The 16,487-nt window shown below is 41.4% G+C and overlaps 1 protein-coding gene across 3 annotated transcripts in view; it reads right to left on the reverse strand.

Annotated features, from left to right (window-relative positions):
• Positions 1 to 16,487, reverse strand: part of LOC128645807 (signal transducer and activator of transcription 5B) — a 981,630-nt gene that overhangs the window by 597,284 nt on the left and 367,859 nt on the right. For all 3 annotated transcript variants that reach the window (XM_053699073.1, XM_053699081.1, XM_053699087.1), the window contains exon 2: positions 7,639 to 7,698. The gene's annotated coding sequence lies outside the window, so the exon portion shown is untranslated. The remainder of the gene's footprint in view (positions 1 to 7,638; positions 7,699 to 16,487) is intronic.

Consider the following 16,487-nt stretch of genomic DNA (forward strand, 5'->3'; position numbering starts at 1 on the left):
TATAGATCTACTACTACAGAATAGCTGTGACTAGTGTGTGATGTAATATGACAGAGGCTGCAGAATGTCAGGATTGACATTGTCAATGCCACATCCCTCATGTTTCCCTCGACAGTAACTCCTAAAATGAACAACACATGCAGCAGTGTGTGCATTCATTGTACTTACTTTACTGAACTTATATTTATATACAGAACTTCACAAGTCATACTGCTGTAAACACAGAGATTTTCAGGTTTCTCCATGCTTACACTGCTTCATATGTTAATTATACCACTGTGTCCAAACTGTTAGAATGACTGTCCAATAAAACATGACAATGTTGTGTGAACTTGTGTGTCATAAGACCTAATAACTGGCTAGTGGCCAGTGGCATCACTAGGGGGGTGCGGGCCGCACCTGGGTGACACCCTCCAGGGGGTGACACCACCAAAAAAATATATATATATATATTTTTTATTATTATTTTTTTACATTTTATTGAAATTCAACAAAATACAATGTAGAGAGGCATAGATTTTTTTTTATTAGAGGGGCCGGCATTTGTCAACATTAGTAGGACTGGGGAAGTTGTAGACACTTCATTTTTCTGCCCCTTGAGCCAGCACTGCAATTTCAACAAATAATTTTCCCAGCTGCTTTTGCTTGTGAAGTTGCGCTGCTAGCCTAAATCTGCCTGCCTATCTGTGCTCACTGCTCAGTGACGTGTGGAGCAGTGGAGTCACTCACTGCTGTGCTGTCTCTCTAAACGGGAATTGGGAAATCGTGAGGGGGATGCCTGGCACCTGACCGCATGACTGTCTGACACTGTCTCTAAAGTGAAGGAGCCACGTATGATGCCCACCAGACCGGTACGTTTACGGTACACTAAGTGCACACTGAAGAGGTAGGAGGGGAGGGTGGGCGGGGGTCTGGGAGTGGGCAGAGTGCAGAGGTGATTGGCCATAAGAAGCGGTAGGCACACGGCCCGGGGCTGTGCACTGACAGACTTGGAACAGAGTCAGAGAGCAGAATTTTCATAGTTTGCGCGCCTAAACCTTTTCTTCAGTGATTTATTTTAGAGTGCTCTGTTTATCTTTCATTTGATGCTCTGCTGAGCCAGGGAGCAGCTCTAGGCATGAGCTTTATAATTAATGCAGTGCAGTTTACATATTTTGTATGTGTGTGTGCGTGTCTGAGTTTTTGTGTGTGTGTGTGTGTGTGTGTGTCTCAGTGTTTGTATGTGTGTGTGTCTGTCTGTGTGTTTTTGTGTGTCTGTCTGTGTGTTTTTGTGTGTGTGTCTGTGTGTTTTTGTGTGTGTGTCTGAGTGTGTTTCCGAGTGTTTGTGTGTGCATCTGAGTGTGTTTTTAAGTGTGTCTGAGTGTTTGTATGTGTGTGTGACTGTGTTTTTGTGTGTGTCTGCTTTCTGGGGGGGGGGGGTGACACCATAACTTACCGCACCGGGTGACACCAACCCTAGTGACGCCACTGCTAGTGGCTACTATTAAATCACATCACAGGCAGCAAAATTTTATTGTAACTATTTTTTGTTTTGTATTTGTATGCTCAAAAGAGTGTATTGGACATTGATAAACAACAGAATTTATGTTTACCTGATAAATTACTTTCTCCAACGGTGTGTCCGGTCCACGGCGTCATCCTTACTTGTGGGATATTCTCTTCCCCAACAGGAAATGGCAAAGAGCCCAGCAAAGCTGGTCACATGATCCCTCCTAGGCTCCGCCTTCCCCAGTCATTCGACCGACGTAAAGGAGGAATATTTGCATAGGAGAAACCATATGATACCGTGGTGACTGTAGTTAAAGAAAATAAATTATCAGACCTGATTAAAAAACCAGGGCGGGCCGTGGACCGGACACACCGTTGGAGAAAGTAATTTATCAGGTAAACATAAATTCTGTTTTCTCCAACATAGGTGTGTCCGGTCCACGGCGTCATCCTTACTTGTGGGAACCAATACCAAAGCTTTAGGACACGGATGAAGGGAGGGAGCAAATCAGGTCACCTAGATGGAAGGCACCACGGCTTGCAAAACCTTTCTCCCAAAAATAGCCTCAGAAGAAGCAAAAGTATCAAACTTGTAAAATTTAGTAAAAGTGTGCAGTGAAGACCAAGTAGCTGCCTTACATATCTGATCAACAGAAGCCTCGTTCTTGAAGGCCCATGTGGAAGCCACAGCCCTAGTGGAATGAGCTGTGATTCTTTCAGGAGGCTGCCGTCCGGCAGTCTCATAAGCCAATCTGATGATGCTTTTAATCCAAAAAGAGAGAGAGGTAGAAGTTGCTTTTTGACCTCTCCTTTTACCAGAATAAACAACAAACAAGGAAGATGTTTGTCTAAAATCCTTTGTAGCATCTAAATAGAATTTTAGAGCACGAACAACATCCAAATTGTGCAACAAACGTTCCTTCTTTGAAACTGGATTCGGACACAAAGAAGGCACGACTATCTCCTGGTTAATGTTTTTGTTAGAAACAACTTTCGGAAGAAAACCAGGTTTAGTACGTAAAACCACCTTATCTGCATGGAACACCAGATAAGGAGGAGAACACTGCAGAGCAGATAATTCTGAAACTCTTCTAGCAGAAGAAATTGCAACCAAAAACAAAACTTTCCAAGATAATAACTTAATATCAACGGAATGTAAGGGTTCAAACGGAACCCCCTGAAGAACTGAAAGAACTAAATTGAGACTCCAAGGAGGAGTCAAAGGTTTGTAAACAGGCTTGATTCTAACCAGAGCCTGAACAAAGGCTTGAACATCTGGCACAGCTGCCAGCTTTTTGTGAAGTAACACAGACAAGGCAGAAATCTGTCCCTTCAAGGAACTTGCAGATAATCCTTTCTCCAAACCTTCTTGAAGAAAGGATAGAATCTTAGGAATTTTTACCTTGTCCCAAGGGAATCCTTTAGATTCACACCAACAGATATATTTTTTCCATATTTTGTGGTAAATTTTTCTAGTTACAGGCTTTCTGGCCTGAACAAGAGTATCAATGACAGAATCTGAGAACCCTCGCTTTGATAAGATCAAGCGTTCAATCTCCAAGCAGTCAGTTGGAGTGAGACCAGATTCGGATGTTCGAACGGACCTTGAACAAGAAGGTCTCGTCTCAAAGGTAGCTTCCATGGTGGAGCCGATGACATATTCACCAGGTCTGCATACCAAGTCCTGCGTGGCCACGCAGGAGCTATCAAGATCACCGATGCCCTCTCCTGATTGATCCTGGCTACCAGCCTGGGGATGAGAGGAAACGGCGGGAATACATAAGCTAGTTTGAAGGTCCAAGGTGCTACTAGTGCATCTACTAGAGTCGCCTTGGGATCCCTGGATCTGGACCCGTAGCAAGGAACCTTGAAGTTCTGACGAGAGGCCATCAGATCCATGTCTGGAATGCCCCACAATTGAGTAATTTGGGCAAAGATTTCCGGATGGAGTTCCCACTCCCCCGGATGAAATGTCTGACGACTCAGAAAATCCGCTTCCCAATTTTCCACTCCTGGGATGTGGATTGCAGACAAGTGGCAGGAGTGAGTCTCCGCCCATTGAATGATTTTGGTCACTTCTTCCATCGCCAGGGAACTCCTTGTTCCCCCCTGATGGTTGATGTACGCAACAGTCGTCATGTTGTCTGATTGAAACCGTATGAACTTGGCCTTTGCTAGCTGAGGCCAAGCCTTGAGAGCATTGAATATCGCTCTCAGTTCCAGAATATTTATCGGGAGAAGAGATTCTTACCGAGACCAAAGACCCTGAGCTTTCAGGGGTCCCCAGACCGCGCCCCAGCCCACCAGACTGGCGTCGGTCGTGACAATGACCCACTCTGGTCTGCGGAAGCTCATCCCCTGTGACAGGTTGTCCAGGGACAGCCACCAACGGAGTGAATCTCTGGTCCTCTGATCTACTTGTATCGTCGGAGACAAGTCTGTATAGTCCCCATTCCACTGACTGAGCATGCACAGTTGTAATGGTCTTAGATGAATTCGCGCAAAAGGAACTATGTCCATTGCCGCTACCATCAAACCTATTACTTCCATGCACTGCGCTATGGAAGGAAGAGGAACAGAATGAAGTATTTGACAAGAGTTTAGAAGTTTTGATTTTCTGGCCTCTGTCAGAAAAATCCTCATTTCTAAGGAGTCTATTATTGTTCCCAAGAAGGGAACCCTTGTTGACGGAGATAGAGAACTTTTTTCTACGTTCACTTTCCACCCGTGAGATCTGAGAAAGGCCAGGACAATGTCCGTGTGAGCCTTTGCTTGAGGAAGGGACGACGCTTGAATCAGAATGTCGTCCAAGTAAGGTACTACTGCAATGCCCCTTGGTCTTAGCACCGCTAGAAGGGACCCTAGTACCTTTGTGAAAATCCTTGGAGCAGTGGCTAATCCGAACGGAAGTGCCACAAACTGGTAATGCTTGTCCAGGAATGCGAACCTTAGGAACCGATGATGTTCCTTGTGAATAGGAATATGTAGATACGCATCCTTTAAATCCACCGTGGTCATGAATTGACCTTCCTGGATGGAAGGAAGAATTGTTCGAATGGTTTCCATTTTGAACGATGGAACCTTGAGAAACTTGTTTAGGATCTTGAGATCTAAGATTGGTCTGAATGTTCCCTCTTTTTTGGGAACTACGAACAGATTGGAGTAGAACCCCATCCCTTGTTCTCCTAAAGGAACAGGATGAATCACTCCCATTTTAAAAGGTCTTCTACACAATGTAAGAATGCCTGTCTTTTTATGTGGTCTGAAGACAATTGAGACCTGTGGAACCTCCCCCTTGGGGGAAGCCCCTTGAATTCCAGAAGATAACCTTGGGAGACTATTTCTAGTGCCCAAGGATCCAGAACATCTCTTGCCCAAGCCTGAGCGAAGAGAGAGAGTCTGCCCCCCACCAGATCCGGTCCCGGATCGGGGGCCAACATCTCATGCTGTCTTGGTAGCAGTGGCAGGTTTCTTGGCCTGCTTTCCTTTGTTCCAGCCTTGCATTGGTCTCCAGGCTGGCTTGGCTTGAGAAGTATTACCCTCTTGCTTAGAGGACGTAGCACTTGGGGCTGGTCCGTTTCTGCGAAAGGGACGAAAATTAGGTTTATTTTTGGCCTTGAAAGACCTATCCTGAGGAAGGGCGTGGCCCTTGCCCCCAGTGATATCAGAGATAATCTCTTTCAAGTCTGGGCCAAACAGCGTTTTCCCCTTGAAAGGAATGTTAAGCAATTTGTTCTTGGAAGACGCATCCGCTGACCAAGATTTTAACCAAAGCGCTCTGCGCGCCACAATAGCAAAACCAGAATTTTTCGCAGCTAACCGAGCCAATTGCAAAGTGGCGTCTAGGGTGAAAGAATTAGCCAATTTGAGAGCATGAATTCTGTCCATAATCTCCTCATAAGAAGAAGAATTATTATTGAGCGCCTTTTCTAGCTCATCGAACCAGAAACACGCTGCTGTAGTGACAGGAACAATGCATGAAATTGGTTGTAAAAGGTAACCTTGCTGAACAAACATCTTTTTAAGCAAACCTTCTAATTTTTTATCCATAGGATCTTTGAAAGCACAACTATCTTCTATGGGTATAGTGGTGCGTTTGTTTAGAGTAGAAACCGCCCCCTCGACCTTGGGGACTGTCTGCCATAAGTCCTTTCTGGGGTCGACCATAGGAAACAATTTTTTAAATATGGGGGGAGGGACGAAAGGTATACCGGGCCTTTCCCATTCTTTATTTACAATGTCCGCCACCCGCTTGGGTATAGGAAAAGCTTCGGGGGGCCCCGGGACCTCTAGGAACTTGTCCATTTTACATAGTTTCTCTGGAATGACCAAATTCTCACAATCATCCAGAGTGGATAACACCTCCTTAAGCAGAGCGCGGAGATGTTCCAATTTAAATTTAAATGTAATCACATCAGGTTCAGCTTGTTGAGAAATTTTCCCTGAATCTGAAATTTCTCCCTCAGACAAAACCTCCCTGGCCCCCTCAGACTGGTGTAGGGGCCCTTCAGAACCAATATCATCAGCGTCCTCATGCTCTTCAGTATTTTCTAAAACAGAGCAGTCGCGCTTTCGCTGATAAGTGGGCATTTTGGCTAAAATGTTTTTGATAGAATTATCCATTACAGCCGTTAATTGTTGCATAGTAAGGAGTATTGGCGCGCTAGATGTACTAGGGGCCTCCTGTGTGGGCAAGACTGGTGTAGACGAAGGAGGGGATGATGCAGTACCATGCTTACTCCCCTCACTTGAGGAATCATCTTGGGCATCATTTTCTCTAAATTTTGTGTCACATAAATCACATCTATTTAAATGAGAAGGAACCTTGGCTTCCCCACATTCAGAACACAGTCTATCTGGTAGTTCAGACATGTTAAACAGGCAAAAACTTGATAACAAAGTACAAAAAACGTTTTAAAATAAACCGTTACTGTCACTTTAAATTTTAAACTGAACACACTTTATTACTGCAATTGCGAAAAAGTATGAAGGAATTGTTCAAAATTCACCAAAATTTCACCACAGTGTCTTAAAGCCTTAAAAGTATTGCACACCAAATTTGGAAGCTTTAACCCTTAAAATAACGGAACCGGAGCCGTTTTTATATTTAACCCCTTTACAGTCCCTGGTATCTGCTTTGCTGAGACCCAACCAAGCCCAAAGGGGAATACGATACCAAATGACGCCTTCAGAAAGTCTTTTCTATGTATCAGAGCTCCTCACACATGCATCTGCATGTCATGCTTCTCAAAAACAAGTGCGCAATAGAGGCGCGAAAATGAGACTCTGCCTATGATTAGGGAAAGCCCCTAGAGAATAAGGTGTCCAATACAGTGCCTGCCGGTTATTTTACATAAGTCCCAAGATTAAAATAATTCCTCAAGGCTATGGAGTATAAAATATGTTTATATATAAATCGATTTAGCCCAGAAAATGTCTACAGTCTTAAAAAGCCCTTGTGAAGCCCTTTTTTTCTTTCTGTAATAAAAATGGCTTACCGGATCCCATAGGGAAAATGACAGCTTCCAGCATTATATCGTCTTGTTAGAATGTGTCATACCTCAAGCAGCAAAAGTCTGCTCACTGTTCCCCCAACTGAAGTTAATTCCTCTCAACAGTCCTGTGTGGAAACAGCCATCGATTTTAGTAACGGTTGCTAAAATCATTTTCCTCTTACAAACAGAAATCTTCATCTCTTTTCTGTTTCAGAGTAAATAGTACATACCAGCACTATTTTAAAATAACAAACTCTTGATTGAATAATAAAAACTACAGTTAAACACTAAAAAACTCTAAGCCATCTCCGTGGAGATGTTGCCTGTACAACGGCAAAGAGAATGACTGGGGAAGGCGGAGCCTAGGAGGGATCATGTGACCAGCTTTGCTGGGCTCTTTGCCATTTCCTGTTGGGGAAGAGAATATCCCACAAGTAAGGATGACGCCGTGGACCGGACACACCTATGTTGGAGAAATCTACATTAAGATTCTGTAGTGCTAAATACATTTTTTAATGCTTTTTTTGCCCATATCGCCCAGCTCTAATACATATACACACACTACACTCTATCAGAACATTAACACTTTGTCTAGATATTTGTTGTTTTTAGTAAACTAGCACTTAATTAAGATCATCATACAACACTTGCTTACCTCTCACTACAAGTTCTTACTGTAGGACGAGGGGTTTGTGTGGGCAATCAGAGATACAACCTGTAGAAACAAAGACAATACTTAGTATACATACTTACATATAAAAGCAACTACATCAGACAATAGTATAATGATCATTTAAAATCTGCACATTGTATATAATATATTTCCTTTTGAATTAACCGGATTAAAAACCTTCCATTCAGAGAGAGAGAACCCCCCCCCCCAAAAAATAAACAAAAATCTCTCAGTTTAATACACATCATGGGGGGGGTTCAAATCCAGCTTCCAAGGGCTGCAAATAGGATGTTATGATATTTCTGCCTGAACAAATTTGGATTAATAATTTTATTTAAGACACATGCAGAGATAATGAAATCCTGGTACATGCATGTCCTCTTATGTCTTAACAACCTTGCGTTTACTGCTCAGGATTCTGGGATAATATAAATAAAGAAGCTATATCCTGATGTTGTGACTTAATGTGATTTTTGATTTACCATGTATTTAGATGCATGAAGAGATATATAATCAAGCAATGCAATGTTCTATGCATGCTGCTTCTACTTATAAATTAAAGGTAAACAATACCAGTAGTATTCAAGATAATTTTGTTTGTCCATTCAGTTGTAAAACACCTTGGCTTGTATTAAAAACGAAGCTTTGGTTAAAGGGCTATTATAGTGTTAAAATTATATGCTATAATCCACGGTAATGCTATGTGTTAACTCTTGCAAAAGGGTTAAACACATACTTAAAGTCCTCTCACTGCAGGTCCCAAACTAATCAGTTGCAGTTTCTGCTCAGGACCTGCAGAGATTAGATCATATAATTTTAACACTATAATGTCCCTTTAATTACATTTTAAAGACACAGATCTCAAAACTAAAGTGCACATGAAGTACTAGCAAAAATGCTTCTAGCAAAAAGTTAGAACGGTTTCAGCACCAGCTTTTCAGTGCACGGAGTGTATATATGCTCTGTATACCCTATTTCAAATATTGCGCTCGCTCACAAAGCCAACAGTGACACGTGTACATTGCCAACGATGCAGACTGAGTTGTAATACATTCTACAGCATATTACATAGAAAACAGTACTGCCATAGAGTGCTAGACACGTGCATGCTCCAGAGGTCCTATGAGCTCACCTAGGTTTGCTATTCAACAAAGGATACAAGAGGGCGAAGCGAATTTGCCAATAGACATAAAATGGAAAGTTGTTTAAAAACTGTAAGCTCTGTCTAAACGGTGAAAGTGTAATTTTGTCTTTACAATCCCTATAAACATGCATTTTATTTTATGTTGCTTTAAAGCAGGGGTGTCAAAAATGATTTCAGTCGCGGGTCATTTTACATACAAGTACAACTTACGTGGGTCGCACACTATCTATATATCTTGCCATTGCTAAACAAAGCAGTGACGTTTGCTATAACTGCATACATTTCAAAAGATTGTGTTTAACTCCTAATTAACTTACTCTGGCTTGATGAAATGCGCTCTATTGCTTTTAAGAAAGTGACACACGCGCTCCCTCCGTGCTATTTTTTTCTTTAGCAGCCCTTTTTCGGGCACACTCACAGTAAAGCATACGCATGCACATAGTATAACCTTTCCTCTGCATTATAAATAGTGGACCACAACGCTGTCGGCATAGCGACCCACTGTTTGAATAGTGATAGACATATACCTGTTGTATATAATATAAAATAAATGCATATAGAATATATATCCTATATTATAAAAGGCCAAGTGTGTTTGTCTGAAGCCGTCATGCGCAGTAGAGACTGCGCGCGGACAAACACACCTGGCCTTCAGCTGCAGAGTAGTGCGCACTGCGGAAGCTGCCTGGTGGGGGCGTGACCAGCGGCCGGGCGTGCCATGATGGGGACGTGGCCGGCGGGCGTGGCCTCGCAGGGGGCGCGGGGCGTGGCCGGCGGGAGAGAACGAAACAGAGGAAGGAAGGAAGGAAAGAAAGCGAGCAGAGAGAGGGGGAAGAGCAAAAGAGGGAGAGAGAGCGCAAGAGAGTGGGAGAGAAAGAGTGGGAGAGAAAGAGGGGGGGAGAGAGGGGGAGAGAGAGCTAAAAAGAGAGGGGGGAGAGAGAGAGCTCAAAAGAGAGGGGGGGAGAGAGAGCTTAAAAGAGAGGTGGGAGAGAGAGCTTAAAAGAGAGGTGGGAGAGAGAGCGCAAAAGAGAGGGGGAGAGAGCGCAAGAGAGGGGGAGAGAGCGCAAGAGAGGGGGAGAGAGCGCAAGAGAGGGGGAGAGAGCGCAAGAGAGGGGGAGAGAGCGCAAGAGAGGGGGAGAGAGAGCGCACAAAAGAGAGGGGGGAGAGAGAGCGCGCAAAAGAGAGGGGGGAGAGAGCGCGCAAAAGAGAGGGGGGGAGAGAGAGCGCAAAAGAGAGGGGGGAGAGAGAGCGTAAAAGAGAGGGGGGAGAGAGAGCGTAAAAGAGAGGGGGAGAGAGAGTGTAAAAGAGAGGGGGGAGAGTTTAAAAGAGAGCTCAAAAGAGGGGGGAGAGAGCGCAAAAGAGAAGGTGGAGACAGAGTGCAAAAGAGGGAGAGAGAGAGCAAATGAGATAGAGAGAGAGCGCAAAAGAGGGGGAGAGAGCGCAAAAAAGAGGGGGAGAGAGCGCAAGGGGGAGAAAGCACAAAAGAGAGGGGGAGAGAGAGAGCTCAAAAGAGAGGGGGGGAGAGAGTTTAAAAGAGTGGGGGGAGAGAGAAAGCTCAAAAGAGAGGGGGGGAGAGAGAGCTCAAAAGAGAGGGGGGGAGAGAGTTTAAAAGAGAGGGGGGAGAGAGAGTGCACAAAAGAGGGGGAGAGAGCGCAAAAGAGAAGGGGGAGAGAGCGCAAAAGAGGAAGAGAGAGCAAAAGAGAGGGGGAGAGAGAGCAAAAAAGAGGGGAAGAGAGAGCAAAAAAGAGGGGAAGAGAGCAAAAGAGAGGGGGAGAGAGAGCAAAAGAGAGGGTGGGAGAGAGAGAGAGCGCAAAAGAGAGGGGGGGAGAGAGAGTGCAAAAGAGGGGGGAGAGAGAGCAAAAGAGGGGGGAGAGAGAGCAAAAGAGGGGGGAGAGAGAGAGCAAAAGAGGGGGGAGAGAGAGCGCAAAAGAGGGGGAGAGAGAGCGCAAAAGAGGGGGGAGAGACAGCAAAATAGGGGAGAGAGAGAGCAAAATAGGGGAGAGAGAGAGCAAAAGAGGGCGAGAGAGAGCAAGAGGGGGGAGAGAGCAGATGAGGGGGGGAAGAGAGAGAGAGAGAGAGCAAAAGAGGGGGAGAGAGAGCAAAAGAGGGGAGAGAGAGCAAAAGAGGTGGGAGAGAGAGAGCACAAGAGGGGAGAGAGAGAGCAAAAAAGAGGGGGAGAGAGAGCGCAAAAGAGGGGGGAGAGAGAGCAAAATAGGGGAGAGAGAGAGCAAAATAGGGGAGAGAGAGAGCAAAAGAGGGCGAGAGAGAGCAAGAGGGGGGAGAGAGCAGATGAGGGGGGGAAGAGAGAGAGAGAGAGAGCAAAAGAGGGGAGAGAGAGCAAAAGAGGGGAGAGAGAGCAAAAGAGGTGGGAGAGAGAGAGCACAAGAGGGGAGAAAGAGAGCAAAAAAGGGGAGAGAGAGAGAGAGCAAAAGAGGGGGGAGAGTGCAAAATAAGGGGGAGAGAGAGAACTCAACAGAGAGGGGGGGAGAGAGAGAGAGAGCGCAAAAGAGAAGGGGGAGAGAGAGGGAGCAAGGGTTGGAACCGCGGTACCTAAAAAATTGGCCCGTGTACACGGGCTTTAGGACTAGTCAAATATAAAGTATGCGATTTTAGTTAAAAAGAAAATTATTGAAAGGAATGGATAAAAATGATGTGTGAAATCAGTGCTGCCATATTAATGAAAACATATAAAGAAGTGCTGCATGTGCCAAATAAATCATTATGCACTTATCGGTGTCTGCCTTTTTCTTTTTAATAGCAATGCTACTCGTTAAAGACTGAGGGGTTTTAATGATCTTGCTACAAAAGTGCAGCTGCTCACTATACAACGCAATGCCAGGACAAAGTAATACAGTCATTATAATTGAGAGCTGAATGGAGGTCGCATGTATGTGCATACCTAATAGTAAGCACACTCACTCTTTAAGTAATAAGCATATTATAATTATTATTTTTCATATTATTTTTCATGGAGGTGGTGTGGGCCGCACAAAATTAGGTTAGCGGGCCGCCAGTTTGACACCCCTACTTTAAAAGGTCTTATAAAAAGTATATACATAAAAAGGATATCAATTCTGCACCTCATTGCTATGTCACCATATACCAAATTATCAGTGATACAGACTTTAAGTCTAGAGCTTGCTAATGCTTGTAGTCTCCTGAGTTTCACAGTAATTGCCTAACTTGTGGTATATTAGAAGCCATATTTCATACAAATAAATCATTTTATGGAATATGTGACCTGTTGGTCCTGTTTAACCTGTCCTAATTATTGTAACATCTTATGCAATATTTGATTCCTAACTTCATTTTTTATTTAATCTAATACTGTGTATATCTCCAAGGAGATATGAACTTCCTGCTGAAAAAGGGCTATCCCATTAATTTAGTATATTTTCTATTTAAAAAGACTGCTTCACAGATAGGGAAACCGCTTGTCTGAGAGTAAACAAACATTTTAAATGATGACCTTTTATAAGAAATTAAAAGGCCACAGCATATCACATGGAAGAAATTAAACATGGGATAAAATAAGGATAATATTTTTTGTAATCTCCTAAATCAGAAGGGTGTGCATCTGGTTCAACAGTCTGTTTAATTAGAATGTAAAATAAAAGGATTTCTGACAGAAGGGTCTATGTGACGAAGGAACAATACGGTGTATCAATTTTACTTTAAAAGGACATTAACCCTTTCGCTGCCAAGTCTTTTTTCCTTCCAGTGCTGAGCCGATTGTGAGCATTTTGTAAGTCAAATGTAAGTCAGATTTAAAGTTTATTTAAATCTGTGGATAAAATGTATATGAAAAAAAAAAAAAGTATATTTTTGCTTAGATTTTAATAAATAATATTGAAAATTGCCAAATGACCACTGCTGCTACTGTGACCACCTTACTAAATTGTCATCAAGGGTAGCCACATGTGCAATAGGGACCCATACAGGCTTATTGGGGTTATAATATAGATTAGAGGGGCCCAATTGTACACCTTTCTTAAAAGATGTTCACTGTTACCACATAGGTCATTTGACTATACAGATGAAATTAATATATTTTATTTGGGAGATGGACTTATCTACTAGAAAATTATTATTATTAGGGGTCACTGGAAATACCAGATTTTTTTATTGCACATATAATCACCCATTTTCAAGCAAATTAGCATATGTTTTTGTTTTTTTTTACTTTATTTTTAAAATATCTGCTGTGTGGTACTGCTCCAAAACTGCCATACTCTTTAAAATGGGCGGTCAGGTTTGGAGCTGCTAAAGGAGCTGAGATTGAGGGGTTTGAAGAATCTCTCCCCATCCATCTCCCTTGCAGCTACACAAAATTCCCGGTTCTGCCCCTTCAGTGATACTGCCAAGTGTGGAACTGTGCTCTTCGTGTCCCAAGCAGCATCTTAACACACAGTAGTCTAGGGCCAATAGCCTCTAAAATTAGATGATTTTTTTTTAATTATTATTATTATTATAATGCCCATTCAAACTGTTGCTTTTGTGAAAATAAATTTAACCTACAAATGCTGCAAATCAAATGGCTGCTATAGGAAATTTGCAGCATTTTGAAAACCCAGGTTACAGATTTTGCTTTTTGGCCTTTCTATTAAGTGTGGGACAAAGCACAATGTTTACACAAAAGCAATAGGTGTCTAATGTCCCTTTAAGTAAAGATTTTGAGAATGTCTGCTTGCCGGTTACTATTTTCTTTCCTGCTTTACAAGCACAGAATCTATTCAATCATTGACTTTCTATATTGACATATATTTCAATTCACTTTTGCTGGTAGGTCACCTTTTATCTTCCTAATAGTCCTCAAACTGTACTCAAGTGTATTGGTAAGGAAGCAGTAAAATGAAGATGAAGTTGTGCCAAAGGATTCAGGACATCTAACTGGAGTGTCTTAATAAACAGCCGCAGGGATAAACATTGATACTCGAGAAATCAGAGCCACCGTCTGCATGATAATCCCTAGATTAATCCACGGATTTAGGGCTTAAAATAAAATCATAAATGGAGATACAGCTGGGAGCTAAAGGCTATTATTAAGACATGTTCTAATGAAAAAGAGACCATGAGATTTAATAAGGAGGAGACAATTTATTACTTAGATCTACAGAGATTTTATACTCAAGACACAGTTCTAAGATAGTGAGATCAGATAACTGAAACTGCAAAACAGGCAGATTTTAAACAGTATCACATAGAAGTATAGGGATTTATACTGTATGTGCTAAAACACAGAAACAAAGGAACTATCTTGCATATTAGGATACCTTTGCTTAAAAATACACATTATTACAAACGGAACTGCATAAATAAAGGACCTGCGTATATATTAAAAAAAGTGCCCCTAGTGAACGAATGTCTAAGATTTGTTATTTCATATAAACCATTATTTATTTTTCACCAAATTCTAAGAATTTAACTGTATTACTGCTTCGAGTAGCGCATAGCAAAGCTAGGTATTCTTTTTTACAAAAGTTTGAAAAAAGTAAATTGAAACGCCTCTTACACTTGGATATTCTATCTGCACCATGAAAGCTTCATTTGTACTTTCATGTCCTTTTAAGTGCGACTTTCCATGAATGCATTTAGGCGGCTTGATAAATCATATTGTACCACTGCGACCCGTATACGGCATAATATTATATGAATAACAAAGTAAACCTATCAAATTTTTCAGAATAAAAACTGAACTATCATAAATGCATAGCTTTGCCAATTTAACAACTTACAAACATTTTCAAACAAAACAAATGAAATAGAGCCCCCGCCATTTTGTATTTGTTTTATTTAGTCTGGTATATGTATTTGTAGACGTTTTTATCACAAATCAGAGTAATTGTACATCCCTACTCTTGTCCTGGGAGCTACAGAATTCGGCAGCACTTTACAAATAAAATATACAGTGGTGGCTTGTATACTGGGTCACAGAGGCCCCTAAACACCCCATTTTAAAATATCCCTGATCTAAATAAATAAAATGTGTCTTTCTTAATTTTATTTTACAGTCTTTTGTTTTGTTTCATTTTCACTTTATACTATTTAATTTGTGTAATTTAAATAAGTTGTTTTATAAATTGATTCAAGCATCCTTCTAATACCTTCTAAACAACTTTCTATTATGAAATGAGCAGCCAAAAAAAAATAATTTAAAAAAATATTAAAATCTAACAAAAAAAACAAAAACGGGCAGGTTTCATGGACTCTAACCACCATGAAAGAAATTAATTTATCAGGTAAGCATAAATTATATTTTCTTTCTTAAAGGTGGTGAGAGTTCACAAGTAACAAAGGTCGGGCAAAATATTTTTTTAATTTTATATATATATATATATATTTAAAGAATAGTTCGAACCGTCTCCATTTTAAAATAAGGAACTCAGAGAAATTTTATTAAAGTCTTTAATGATGAAAAGGTTTAAATATAACCCCTGGCCTTGTTCCAACCTTGGAACTGGCATTATAATTTCCATATATTCCAGATCTAAGACTAACTGAAAGAAGACTCTTGCCTTTCCAAGATTCTTCAGAACATAAAACAGAACTCATGTATTTAGAACAGCGTATTATGCCCCCTACCAGAAGTTTTGGATCGAGGTTGCATCCTGATACTGACAAAGTAGAGGTGGCAGGTTTCTTAATTAATTTAAATTTGGCTTCGAGGAAAATCTGTAACATCTCTGCTTCTGAAAGAAAGAGGAAGACTTTTGGTTCCTAGACTGACGATAGGAAGCCCTGATCTTACCCTTAAACTTCTTGGTCTGAGAGAGAAAAGCTACTTTACCTCCAGTCCCAGTAGAAAACATAATTTATGTTTATCTGATAAATTATTTTCTTTCATGGTGGTGAGAGTCCACTACCTATTACTCCTGGGAATTCCCTGCCACTAGGTTGAGGCAAAGATTCCCAAACCCCAAGAGCTCTATAAAACCCTTCACTGGTAAATTAGTCTGATGTATAGCCAAGTTAAAAAAAAAAGTGGAAAAAGTAATGAGCAAAATAAAAGGAAGAGGGAAAAAAGATGTTTGCACAAATAACACCAAAAAAACAGGGTGGGGCTTTGTGGATTCTCACCACCAAGAAAGAAATTTACCAGGTAATCATAAATTATGTTTTCTTTCATAGAGGTGAGGAGAGTCCGCAATCCAATACTCCTGGGAACTAATACCCAAGCTGTGTAGTCCATGAGTAATGAGAAATAAGGGGGAAAAGGAACATCTTTTTTTCAGAGAGAAACTAAATCCAAAACCCTAGTAGAACAAAAAAAACAACACAAAAGGTAAAAATTTTCTCTTTTTTTTTCATGCAATTAAAATGACCGACAAACAAAATCAAAATTCATCTGAGACAACTCCCTGGAGGACTTTCCTACCAAAGGCTGCTTCAGAAGAAGCAAAAAACAGCAAAATTGTAGAATTTAGTAAATGTATGCAAAGACCACCAATTAGCTGCTTTGCCAATTTGGTCAATACTGAAAGCCAAAGAAGTGGCAAATGATCTGGTAGAATGAGCAGTAATCTGTCTTGGTGAAAGTTGTCCCACCTCCAAGTAAGCTTTATAAATCAAAAGTTTTAACCAAGAAACTAAAGAAATGGCAGTAGCTTTCTGCCCTCTCTTAAAAACATGAAAAATGAACTAGAAGGTTATCTGAAATTCTTAGTAGCATCAACATAGTACTTCAATA

This window comes from Bombina bombina, chromosome 1 (assembly GCF_027579735.1).
Source record: "Bombina bombina isolate aBomBom1 chromosome 1, aBomBom1.pri, whole genome shotgun sequence".
Lineage (NCBI taxonomy): Eukaryota > Metazoa > Chordata > Amphibia > Anura > Bombinatoridae > Bombina > Bombina bombina.